The 11,905-nt window shown below is 36.5% G+C and overlaps 1 protein-coding gene and 1 long non-coding RNA gene across 5 annotated transcripts in view; one reads left to right on the top strand and one right to left on the bottom strand.

The window, feature by feature from the left end:
• LOC141376282 (uncharacterized) overlaps positions 1–3,964 on the top strand; it is a 4,871-nt gene extending 907 nt beyond the window's left edge. The window contains exons 1-3 of the long non-coding RNA XR_012386064.1: positions 1–959; positions 1,300–1,775; positions 2,550–3,964. The exon at positions 1–959 is cut by the window's left edge and continues 907 nt beyond it. This is a non-coding gene — a long non-coding RNA (uncharacterized lncRNA). The remainder of the gene's footprint in view (positions 960–1,299; positions 1,776–2,549) is intronic.
• The window catches only part of unc5cb (unc-5 netrin receptor Cb), a 256,956-nt gene that overhangs the window by 204,744 nt on the left and 40,307 nt on the right, over positions 1–11,905 (bottom strand).

The following is an 11,905-nucleotide window of genomic DNA, read 5'->3' as shown; positions in this document are numbered from 1 at the left end:
GAAGATATTTTGATGGATGCTGGAAATCTGCAACCATTGACTTCCATATTTGTCAATTGTTGCAGGTTTTCAGCTCTAAAACTTCTAAAAAAACAGAAGAAAGAAACCCATGAAGGTTTATAAGCCCTTGACAGTGCGTAAATAGTAAGTAAACATTCATTTTTTTGAGTGAACTATCCCTTTAAATCGTTAAAATGCACAAAAATGTGTTTTTTAATACTTTGCATTGAGACGGTTGGATGATTACAGTATGCTGCAAAGTTTAAAATAAATAAATAAGTACAGGCACAAACAATTATTGGAAAGAAGTTTAATATTTTTAATTAGTAAAAGTCATTATGAGAAGCATCTGCCATGTCTGCTTTATTTTTTTATCTTTTCACTGAGCTCTGCATTTTGTGAGTGCTGACTAAGAGCTTGGCAGAAAACAAGAGATATCCGAAAAGGCATCATAATTAATGTGAAAACAGCCAGCATGACACCTTAAAATGCTGTCTAAAAAAGGTAGCTCTCTTGGTTTTGTAAGCAGGCAAGCGTGTCTACAGTGCGTTTCATAAGACAGCAGGGGTTCTGTCCTGGGCCCGTTGTCTTTTTATGAGAGCACTCTGGAGCGTTGCAGCATTTGTCTCCCGGTTGCTTCCAGGAAGCGGTTTTATAAATACACTGTAAGTCTTCCCACAATTATTTCATGACATAGTGAGTTTTAAGAGACTCTAGATGCACCAACTTGGCTCGTTTTGTTCCCGCTTCTTTTTCGGGTTTTGTTTTCCAGAGGTTTCGCTTATAGAACAACAACAAAAAAAATCAAGAGGCCTAACATGGCTGCCTGTTAAGTTCCCTATTGATTATAAAACATTGCTTTTTACCTATAAAGCTTCAACTAGTCTCGCTCCTGTTTATCAAACCAACTTTCTGTCTCGCTACAATCCAACCTGCTCTTTTAAGATCTCAAAACTCAGGTCGTCTTGTAGTAACCAGAACAGAAAAGTCCACTAAAGGAGGTCGAACCTTCTCATATATGGCTAATAAATAATGGAATTGCCTTCCTGATAATGTCTGAGGATTCAAAACTAGATTAAAGACCTATATTTTCATTAAAGCATACACACGATGCATCACAGAACTGCAGGAGCATGTTAAAGAGATCCACTGCAATGTTTTTGTATTTTTCATCAAGTTTTTGTCTTGTTTTCTTTCTAGTCCAATGTTTAATAAGACTTAATTGTTTAGCTCCTGTTTATCTAACCAACCTTCTGTCTCGCTACAATCCAACCCGCTCTTTAAGATCTTAAAACTCAGGTCGTCTGGTAGTACCTATGATAGAAAAGTCCACTAAAGGAGGTCAAGCCTTCTCATATATGGCTCCTAAATAATGGAATAGCCTTCCTGATAATGTCTGAGGCTTCAAAACTAGATTAAAGCCCAATCTTTTTATTAAAGCATACGCACAATGCATCGCATAACTGCAGGAGCATGTTGAAGAGATACACTGCAATGTTTGTTTGTTTTCTTTCTAGTCCAATGTATAATAAGACTAAATAGTCTCGCTCCCGTTTATCTCACCAATCTTCTGTCTCACTACAATCCAACCCGCTCTTTAAGATCTCAAACCTCAGCTCATCTGGTAGTAACCATGATGGAAAAGTCAACTAAAGGAGGTCGAATTTGCATGTTCTCCCCGTGTTGGCATGGGAGATCTCCGGGAGCACCGGTTTTCCCAAACACATGCGCTATAGGGGAATTAATGAACTAAATTAGCCATAGTGTATGAGTGTGTGAATAGCCCCTTTCACACAGTGATACCGGTAAATATCTGGAAAATTTCCGGAACGACTTTACCGGTATGTTCAAAAAAGCGCTGTTCACACAGGCGAGGACGTTACGGAAATTTTCCGGAAAAGAGCATTCACACATCCATTCCAAAATACCGGTAAATTCTGACATCATTCACCACAAATGAGCTTTAAACGGCTGCGCTTGTGTTTGTAAACATTTGACTAAATTACAAACTCTGTGGATGATCAATATTGGGAACAACTTTCGCAGGATCACTTTCGCATGTCGAGATGTTCATAATATGTGCGTGTGCAGGCGCTCACAGGCTGTTCACAGGCACACGCAAAGCTTGAAGGTAAACAAACAACGGCTTATCATAAGCATCTCATCGATGATTATTTACACAGTTGGCATAAAGAAGAACATATAAATGTGATCTGACTAACTTCTAGCAGCTAAATGTGTCTGGAAAAATATTCAAAGGCTTTTATTCTCATAAACCGCGCGGACGTAAATGCGTCTGACTGTTGTGATTGGCTTAAGCAGACGTCTCACGTCAGCACGTTCTAGACGTGCACGCGCTTATTACGGGAATCTTCCTTCTGCATTCACACAGCGCAGCATTCCGGCAAATTGCCGGTAATGTTACAACTTCTCTTTCCGGAAAATAGCCAGAACGAATTTACTGGTATTATCAAAAAGGACCTGTTCACACATACAACCTTTCCGGAAAATTGCCGGTAATTTTCCGGAAAGGTCTGTATGTGTGAAAGGGGCTAATGAGTGTGCATGGGTGTTTCCCAGGGCATCAGCTGTATATGCTTGAATAATTGGCAGTTTATTCTGCTGTGGCAACCCCTAATAAATCAGGGACTAAACCGAAAGAAAATACTTGAATGAATGAACATTTACTGTTTAAAAGCTCTCAGCTAATAGTAAATTCACTTTAACTAATAACCTTACCTTTCCCTTATTTGATTGTAATGCAATAATGTGCATTAATGTTTTGTAAATCTACTTTGAAGACATCACCTATATAGTAAATATGTAACTGCATGTTAACTGTGTTTATATATAATAACCTTTACTATGAGCGGAATGGTGGCTCAATGGTTAGCACTGTCGCTTCATAGCAAGAAGGTCACTGGTTCGAGTCCCGGCTGGGCCAGTTGGCATATCTGTGTGGAGTTTGCATGTTCTCCCCGTGTTGGGATCTCCGGGAGCACCGGTTTCCCCCACAAGTCCAAACACATGCGCTATAGGGGAATTGATGAGCTAAATTGGCCGTAGTGAATGAGTGTGCATGGGTGTGGAAGGGCATCAGCTGTATATGCTTGAATAGTTGGCGGTTCATTCTGCTGTGGCAACTCCTAATAAATCAGGAAATATGGCGAAAGAAAATACTTGAATGAATGAACATTTACTGTTTAAAATCTCTTAGTTTAAAGTGAATTAATAGTAACTAATAACCTTTCCCTTATTTGATTGTAATGCAATAATGTGCATTAATGTTTTGTAAATCTACTTTGAAACAATAATTAATGTCAATATATGCTTGAACATCAGTACAGTGGAAAAATAAAGTCCCTGCTTTGTGTCAAATGTCTCTTCTGTGGTTATTTTAAAGGGCAAAAGATAAGAAAAGTTCACTGGAACTGTCTCTCTCTTTTTCCCTCTCCAGCTCGTCATCCCTCTGGACCCTTTTCGTACAAGCAGCGGTGGAACGCGGCCTAAAAAAACAAGCGGTGGAAAGGGTTTTCAGCAAGTTAATTACATCAGGGTGAGGGCTGTGAAAGGCTGCATTGTTTGTGTCAGGGCCAGTCAGCATCAGAGCTTAAAAAAACCTCTACAAGTGGCGTTCTGCGCACCTCGACCCCGCTGGGCTGGACGCCGCACCACGTTAAACATCTCTTAAAGACGCCCTCGTGGCTGTTTGCTGTTTTTCTTCAAAGTGACGAAACAATATTTGGAGTAGCAGAATAAACACTGTGAGAGGTAATGGGTAGAGGGGAGGAAAGGAGTCATGCTGTTCGGCAAGTCAACGGCGCTCTTGTTTGCACTGTTTACTAGGGGTGTGAACTAGGGAAAATATATAGCTTCAGTATCAATATCGCAATGTGCGCATATGCAAAAGTCACATCGCAGGATGTGCAATGTCGAATCAGGGTTATAATTAACCAGGAACCACTGTTCAGAACATTGCAAAGTGTTTAAGGCATTTGACTAGACATATATAACTTAATTTAACCTAGTTTGTTGATTTAAACGGGACCTATTATGCAAAATTATTTTTATAAATGGTTTAAACCCAGTTGTGTGTTAGAAGTGTGTGAATATAACCAGACTACAATGGTAAACAATTATTAATTGTATTTTTTATAATCAGACTTGACTACTTGACTAAAGCAGTCTGCAGAAACACTAATTGGCATGCCCTCTTTGTACATATCATCAGAGGGGGAAAGCCCCGCCCACTAGTGACAATTTCTTCCTCATTAGCATAAACAGCAGCCCTGAGTGAGAAGCAGCCGTATGCTATTAGTTTTGAATCTGCCACTGCTGACTGGTAGGCATTTATAGCTCCACCCTTTTTTGAAAGGAGCACAATCTCATTTGAATTTAAAGCGACATTCTTCAAAACATTAACATTAACCCTGTTTACTTCAGATGTGAACTAGGGAAAATATATGTACACAATGTAAAAATATGTAATAGTCACATCACAGGAGTCTGGATTATAATCAAGCAGAACATTGCAAAGTTTTACCCTAATACAATTATTGTGTTTTTAGGATGTGACTATATGATTTCAAGCAAATTTAAACTATAGTTTGTGGCTTTAAAGGGGACCTATTATGCAGAAATCACTTTTATAAGAGGTTTAAACCCAGTTGTGTGTTAGCAGTGTGTGAATATAACCAGCCTACAATTGTAAACAATTATTAATTGTATTTTTTTATAATCAGACTTGACTAAAGCAGTCTGCAGAAACACTTTGATTGACATTCTCCCTTTGTACGTGTCATCAGAGGGGGAAAGCTCCGCCCACTAGTGACCATCTCTCCCTTAAAAGCATAAACAGCAGCCCTGAGTGAGAAGCAGCCGTCTGCTATCAGTTTTGAATCTGCCACTATGCTGACTCATAGGTAGGGCCAGACGGAATCTGCGGACATTTTTTACTATATCTGCGGAATTATTTTGGGTGTATCCAGCGAGTATCATAACTAAAACCTTAATATATGAAACAAAAAGTAATAAATTACTGAATAAAAACTGAATAAATTTAGATTTACACATTTACTCAAGTAAATAAACAGAATTAATGAATGAAAAATCGGCAGAAATCTGCGGAATTCTGTGGAAAATTGGCAGAAAATCTGCAGAATTCTGCACGCGCAGATTCCGTGTGGGCCTACTCATAGGCCTTTATAGCTCCGCCCTTTTTTAAAAGGAGCACAATCTCATTTGAATTTAAAGCGACAGTCACCAAAACACAAACATTAACCCTGTTGACCAGGGTTGTTTTATGAAAAATGTATCTATTTAGCATTAATATCTTAATGTGCAAATCTGTAATAGTCACACCGCATGCATTGTTAAATCAGGATATTCTTCAAAGTGATAAAGATAGACTGATGCAGCTTCTCCCACCGCAGTAAATTCAGTTTTGACTGTTGATATTTGGCACCAGTTAATCAGGAAGTGATGATCTTGTTCTCTTTTTGACTCGTTGGATTCATTCGCACGTCTTTTATACGATATTCCAGTTTTGCACTTGAATTTAATTCACATTTTTGGATTGAAACAGCTACTGAGTACTCCTTTCATTATTTGGTGCAAATAGGTACAGAAAAAAATATGTACTCTCCCATTCACTGCGCTCCAGGTTTACCAACTACAACAACATCCGCCTTCGAGAAATCCCAGAAACGTGAAAGTCTCCATTTAGACCGTTTACTCTTCACAGAAGAGTCCGTGACCTTCAGAGAGGTTATCTTAACCCGGACATCCATCCTCTTTTCCTCTTTCGTGGCACAAACACAATACACAAAAGCAGTCACATGATCAGGACACCGTATGAGGATCATCTTAAGCTGGATCTGGCAAACAGGCAAACATCTTCTGTGGTCGCATATAGCACGCGAATCTCCCCGGAGTGGACTGTGGGCAGCGCCATATGTAATGGAAACCAGACTAATGATACAAACAACAAATAAAAAAAAAACAAAGAGCAGGGGAAAAAAGCTGCCTGTCATTAAAAGATGCATGTGTGTCTATGCTGGGAAGCGGGACTGTTTATGCTCTTATTTCCTGCAGTTAAAACTATGTGGAAACATTTGAGGGTTTTTTTTACCCTCTCAACGTGGCACATTTGCTGGATCTCTCATCCTGCGAAAAGCAATTCATATTTTAGTGTGGTCCTACCTGAGGCTCTATTATGATATCAAGACAAGCTCTGAGATCTTGGGTAAATTGCTCTTCTGCAATTCCCTTTCAATTTTCTTTCCCGTGATGACCTATTTAAAGACCCCAGTGACAGATGAGTCTCAGCATTGATCCAGTGGGTCAGCCTGAACACCCGCCAGTGACCTACTCGCAACTGCAGCTTCTCCACGATGGACGTCCAGCCAAGATCATGTTGTCATGTTCCTAACCTTTAACCACCACCTATTCCACAGTGCTCCGGCCCCTTATGGCTCCCCCTGCAGTTGGCAGGCATGCAGGAGGATGGTCCCACATCGCTCTTTAGGGCTGAGCTCGGCCACGTTCCGTGGGATAAAACCCGGCCACCAGGTGCTCACATACGAGCCCCAAACCTAGGCCTGGCTCCAGGGTGGGGTCCAGGCTGCGCCATATCAGGTGACGTCGCGGTCCTCGGTGTTATGGTGCTCATGAGGGGTTTTTGAAGGGGTTTGCTCTATCATATATTATTTTTATTATATAACAGTGGAAATAATACACTCATGCGGCCTTAAACATCACAAACTGGTGTTTTGTTATGTGCGTGATTATGCTGTAGTTTTTATTAATATTTTTTAGATTTATAAAAAAAAAAATACTGTGAAGGTTTTATTGATTTTGGTATTATAATATACACATTTTTGGTATAATTTAATAAATAGATTTGAAATTTTTTTTTTTTTCATTTATATATTGCAGGTGTTTAAGGACTTCAAGCTGAAATAAAACTGGGAAATATTTCCTTGCAGATCATTAAATAATTAATTTTTTTTTTTTATTAAATGTATTGCTGTATACAATTCAACCTAAATAATAACTAAAGTTTTCTTCTAGTGGTTGAAAAAAAAAATTATTAATTAATTAAATACCTAAAACAAGTTTATTCTTTGTGTGATTTCCTTTAAATAATTAAAATCCTTAATTTATTCATTAGTAATCATTAAATATAAAGCATATTTATAATTTGCAATTTAATATTCAAATAGCTTATATATGATATAAAAATATATATTAAACTATAATTCATCATGTAATTACATGAGAATGAATATTTAAAACTGGGAAAATGTTAACAACAACAACAACAACTATAATAATAATAATAATAATAATAATAATAATAATAATAATAAATAATAATAATAATAATAATAATAATAATAATAATAAATAATAATAATAATAAATTATATATATATATATATATATATATATATATATATATATATATATATATATATATATATATATATATATATAATATATTATATATTATATATATAATATATATATATATATATATATATATATATATATATATATATATATATATATATATATATATATATTTTTTTTTTTTTTTTTTTATTTATTTATTTTATTTTTATTTTTTTGCAGCGATAATATTGTGTTCATTCATTAATTTTTCTACAGCTTGGTCTCTATTTCAGAGGTTGCCACAGTGGAATAAACTGCCAGCTATTCCAGCATATGTTTTACACAGTCAATACGCTTCTAGCTGCATCCCAGTATTGGGAAACACCAATACTTATTGACCTATAGCGCATGTGTTTGGACTGTGGGGGAAACCGGAGCACCCAGAGGAAACCCATGCCAACACAGGGAGAACATACAAACTCCACACAGAAATGACAACTGACCCAGCCGAGGCTCGAACCAGCGACCTTCTTGCTGTAAGGCCACAGTACTAACCCTGTACTATAATTAAAATAATACTCTTTTTTTAAGATACATTTTCCATACATTTCCAAACACCAATCCAGAGGAAGCATTGTAAACCCTGTGGTGCATGCGCTGGTTGTGTAGTGTGTGGACACTGTGCAGTTGTGAGTGTTGCAGACGGAGGAATGCGTTTAATGGGGTTTAATGTGTACATACAGCGCCGAGCGAGGGATAATCAGCAGATCGTTACGTCTCATTTTACATGATGCTCGCTGTGTTTCTGGAGAGATTCTCTGTGAGAAACACTGTTGTGCTGGAGATCCGGTTACGGGTTACAGGACCGACCGCTTTCCAGAGCTGCTCATTTTAGAGGCGCCTCCAAAAACTACACGTACAGAAAGGAGATCTGTGTCTTCTGCTCTGACGTCTTTCTCATGATGGAGTGCATGTAAAGAGTCATTCATTATTATATTACAGTAAATATAAGACACTCACAGGGTGTTTCACGTCACCTACCAGTGTTATCATAGCATAACTGACACACTAAGACAGTTTTATATGTTTTTTGTAATATATATTATTTATGAGAGGTCACCACAGCAGAATGAACCGCCAACTATTCTGGCTGGCGTCCAGCCACAACCTAGTACTGTGAATATTATTAGTATTATATGTACATTATTTCCCTTTATATTGTAAGTTTTTTTTAATGTCTGTGTAGGTTTATTTAGTTTTTTTTTTTTTATACATCTATTTAAATTAGATAAAAATGATAAATATATATTTTATGAAATGTATATATATGTATATATATAATTTATATAAATGTATGTATAATATATATAAGAAATCAATATTGAGGAGGGTTTTTTATGTATAATAACCTATTTATAACTAAAATAATTATGGACCAGGGGGCGGGGTTTAATTTCAATATAATCATTTATTACTAGCAGAAACTGAATTTTAGGGAGGGGCAGGGTTTTATTTTGGTATAGTTAATGATTTCCAAATAAAACTGAATATTGAGTGTGGGGCGGGGCTTTATTTCAGTATGTTGATGTACTTCCAACTGAAACTGAATATTAAATAAGGGGCAGGGCTTTGTTTCAGTATAGTAAAGCATTTCTAATTAAAATTTATATTGAGAGGGGGCGGGGTTTTACTTCAGCATCATAAAGTATTTCAAACTGAGGGGGGGGGGGGGGGGTATTATTTTTATTATTATATGATCGCGTTTTTTTAACAGAAAATGAATATTGAGAAAGGGGTGGGGTTTTATTTCAGTTAGACGACATTTACAACTGAAACTAAATATTAAGGAGGAGGCGGGGTTTATTTCAGTAGGATCATGTATTTACAACTGAAAATGAATATTGAGGAGGGGGTGTGGTTTTATTTCAATGTGATCATGTATTTAAAACTGAAAATGAATATTGAGGAGGGGGCGGGATTTTTATTCAATGTGATCATGTATTAAAAACTGAAAATGAATATTGAGGAGGGGGTGTGGTTTTATTTCAATGTGATCATGTATTTAAAACTGAAAATGAATAATGAGGGGGGGTGTGGTTTTATTTTATTGTGATCATGTATTTAAAACTGAAAATGAATAATGAGGGGGGGTGTGGTTTTATTTTATTGTGATCATGTATTTAAAACTGAAACTGAATATTAAGGAGGGGGTGGGGTTTTTATTCATTGTGATTACGTATTTACAACTGAAACTAAATATTAAGGTGGGGGGTATTTAACATGATCTTGTATTTACAACTGAAACTGAATATTAAGGAGAGGGCGGGGCTTTATTCATCATTCTGGGATTTATTTCAAAATGATCATAAAACTGCAACTGAATATTGAAAGTTATTGAGGAGGGGGCGGGGTTTTTATTTAATGTGATCACGTATTTGCAACTGAAACTGAATATTGAGAGGGGGAAGGTATTTATTTCAGTATAATAATGTAATTCTAATAGAAACAAAATATTAAGGAGTGGGCGGGGTTGTGTTTTTAGTACGATCACGTATTTACAACTAAAGCATATTTCGTCCAATCAGAGAAGGCCTGCCATTTCAGAGCAGAAGCAGATGGCCAAATCTTGATTAAAGATTATTTAAAACATTTTATTGTTATCAGTGGATTAACTTTGCACACATTAATTGTCAACCTTAAAACAAACAAAGTGTGCAAGCAAAATAAACATTGTGAATTTAGATTTCATTATGACTATTGTTATTGCCTGATGGTGTGGATTTTAATACAATTTAAGCTATTATAATAATAATAATAATAATTATTATTATTATTATTATTATTATTATTATTATTGGTCAATGATTAGGGCCACTAATGCAGTTCTAGCTTTAACTTTTTATTATCATTACCATATGCTGACGCAGATGCTGAAATAGCTTTTTCATCAGTCAAACCAGTCCCCTAGGTAGACAGAGTTATTATATTTCACTGAAAGATCATAAAGACACATTTTCTCCGCAGAATGACTTGCACTGATGAATCAATCAGGCCGGCAGGAGTGTTTATTAAGGAAGTAAATGGAGTGTGTTTTGAGTTCCTACAGTAGGTAATGCTGTGCGCTGGCCGTCATCTGTTCCAGTCTCTTTAATGGAGACCCCTGAGTGAATCCAGAGAGCAGCTCTTTAAACTTTTATAACTCTTAACAGGCTGATTTATAATGATGGGCTGAAGCGCAGCGCTGCAGACTTTTCTTCGTCAATACCGAGTGCAAAGAGAGATATTGGAGAACAAAGGAGCGGCGTTGTCACTTTGACAAAGGCTGCGTCTCAATCAGCTCCCTAGGGTGTGGATCAGTAGGTTGTGTACATTAATTTGTACCTTAGTAAGGGCACTGATTAGGTTGGTTCACTACACATCATCATGAGTTTATAAACAACAGCAGTACTAATATGTTCATACATCAATTTTACAATATTTTTAAATGCTACATTATAGCTAAATATCTTGATTATTTTGATAAATCAATAACATTTCAAGCATTAAAGGCGACCTAATATGCAAAAATCACTTTTATAAGAGGTTTAAACGCAGCCGTGTGTGAATATAAACAGCTTCAAATGGTAAAAACGAATGAATTTCATTCATTATGATCCGACTTTGATTGGCATTCCCCTTAATACGTATCATCAGAGGGGGGAAAGCCCCACCCACTGGTGACCATCTCTCCCTAATTAGCATAAACAGCCCTGAGTGAGAAGCAGCAGTCCATTAGCCATTACAGTTTTCTCCTGCTGAAGATCATTAACACAAATGAAGATGCTTTAAAGAAAGATGAAAACCTGTAACCATTGACTCCTATAGTATTTATTTTTCCTAGATGTCATTGCTTACAGATGTTCTTCAGAACATTCTTCAGAATATCTTCATTTGTGTTCGACAGAAGAAAAAAAAAACTCCTCAAAAAGGTTTATAACCACTTGAGGGAGAGTAAATAGTAAGTGTATTTAAATTTTGGGGTGAACTAACCCTTTAAGGGTATATATTGAGCAGTGATGCTCTTTGATATTCACAATGCAATGTTATTAGATGTTATAAGTGCACTGAAATGCATTTTGGCAATGCTTTTATGATGTGTGACGCCCTGATCAGTGCACCGACTACTGAAAACCATTGACTTCTATAGTATTAGTTTTTCCAACAATTGTAGTCAGGATTCCAACATTCTTTGAAATATCTTCTTTAATTTATTCTTCTTGTTCAACAGAATAAATAAACTCATAAAGGTTTGTAATCGCTTTAGGGAGACTAAATAGTAATGGCATTTTTATTTTTGGGGTGAACTAACCCTTTAAGGGTATATATTGAGCAGTGATGCTCTTTGATATTCACAGTGCAATGTCATTAGATGTTATCAGTGCACTGAAATGCATTTTGGGATTGCACTTCCAACATCTGACTGAAAACATCTACCGAACACCATTGACTTCCATAGTATTAGTTTTTCCTA

This window comes from Danio rerio, chromosome 10 (assembly GCF_049306965.1).
Source record: "Danio rerio strain Tuebingen ecotype United States chromosome 10, GRCz12tu, whole genome shotgun sequence".
NCBI classification, from domain to species: domain Eukaryota; kingdom Metazoa; phylum Chordata; class Actinopteri; order Cypriniformes; family Danionidae; genus Danio; species Danio rerio.
The sequence above is the reverse complement of the archived record's forward strand: the minus strand, read 5'-3'. Positions and strand labels throughout refer to the sequence as shown.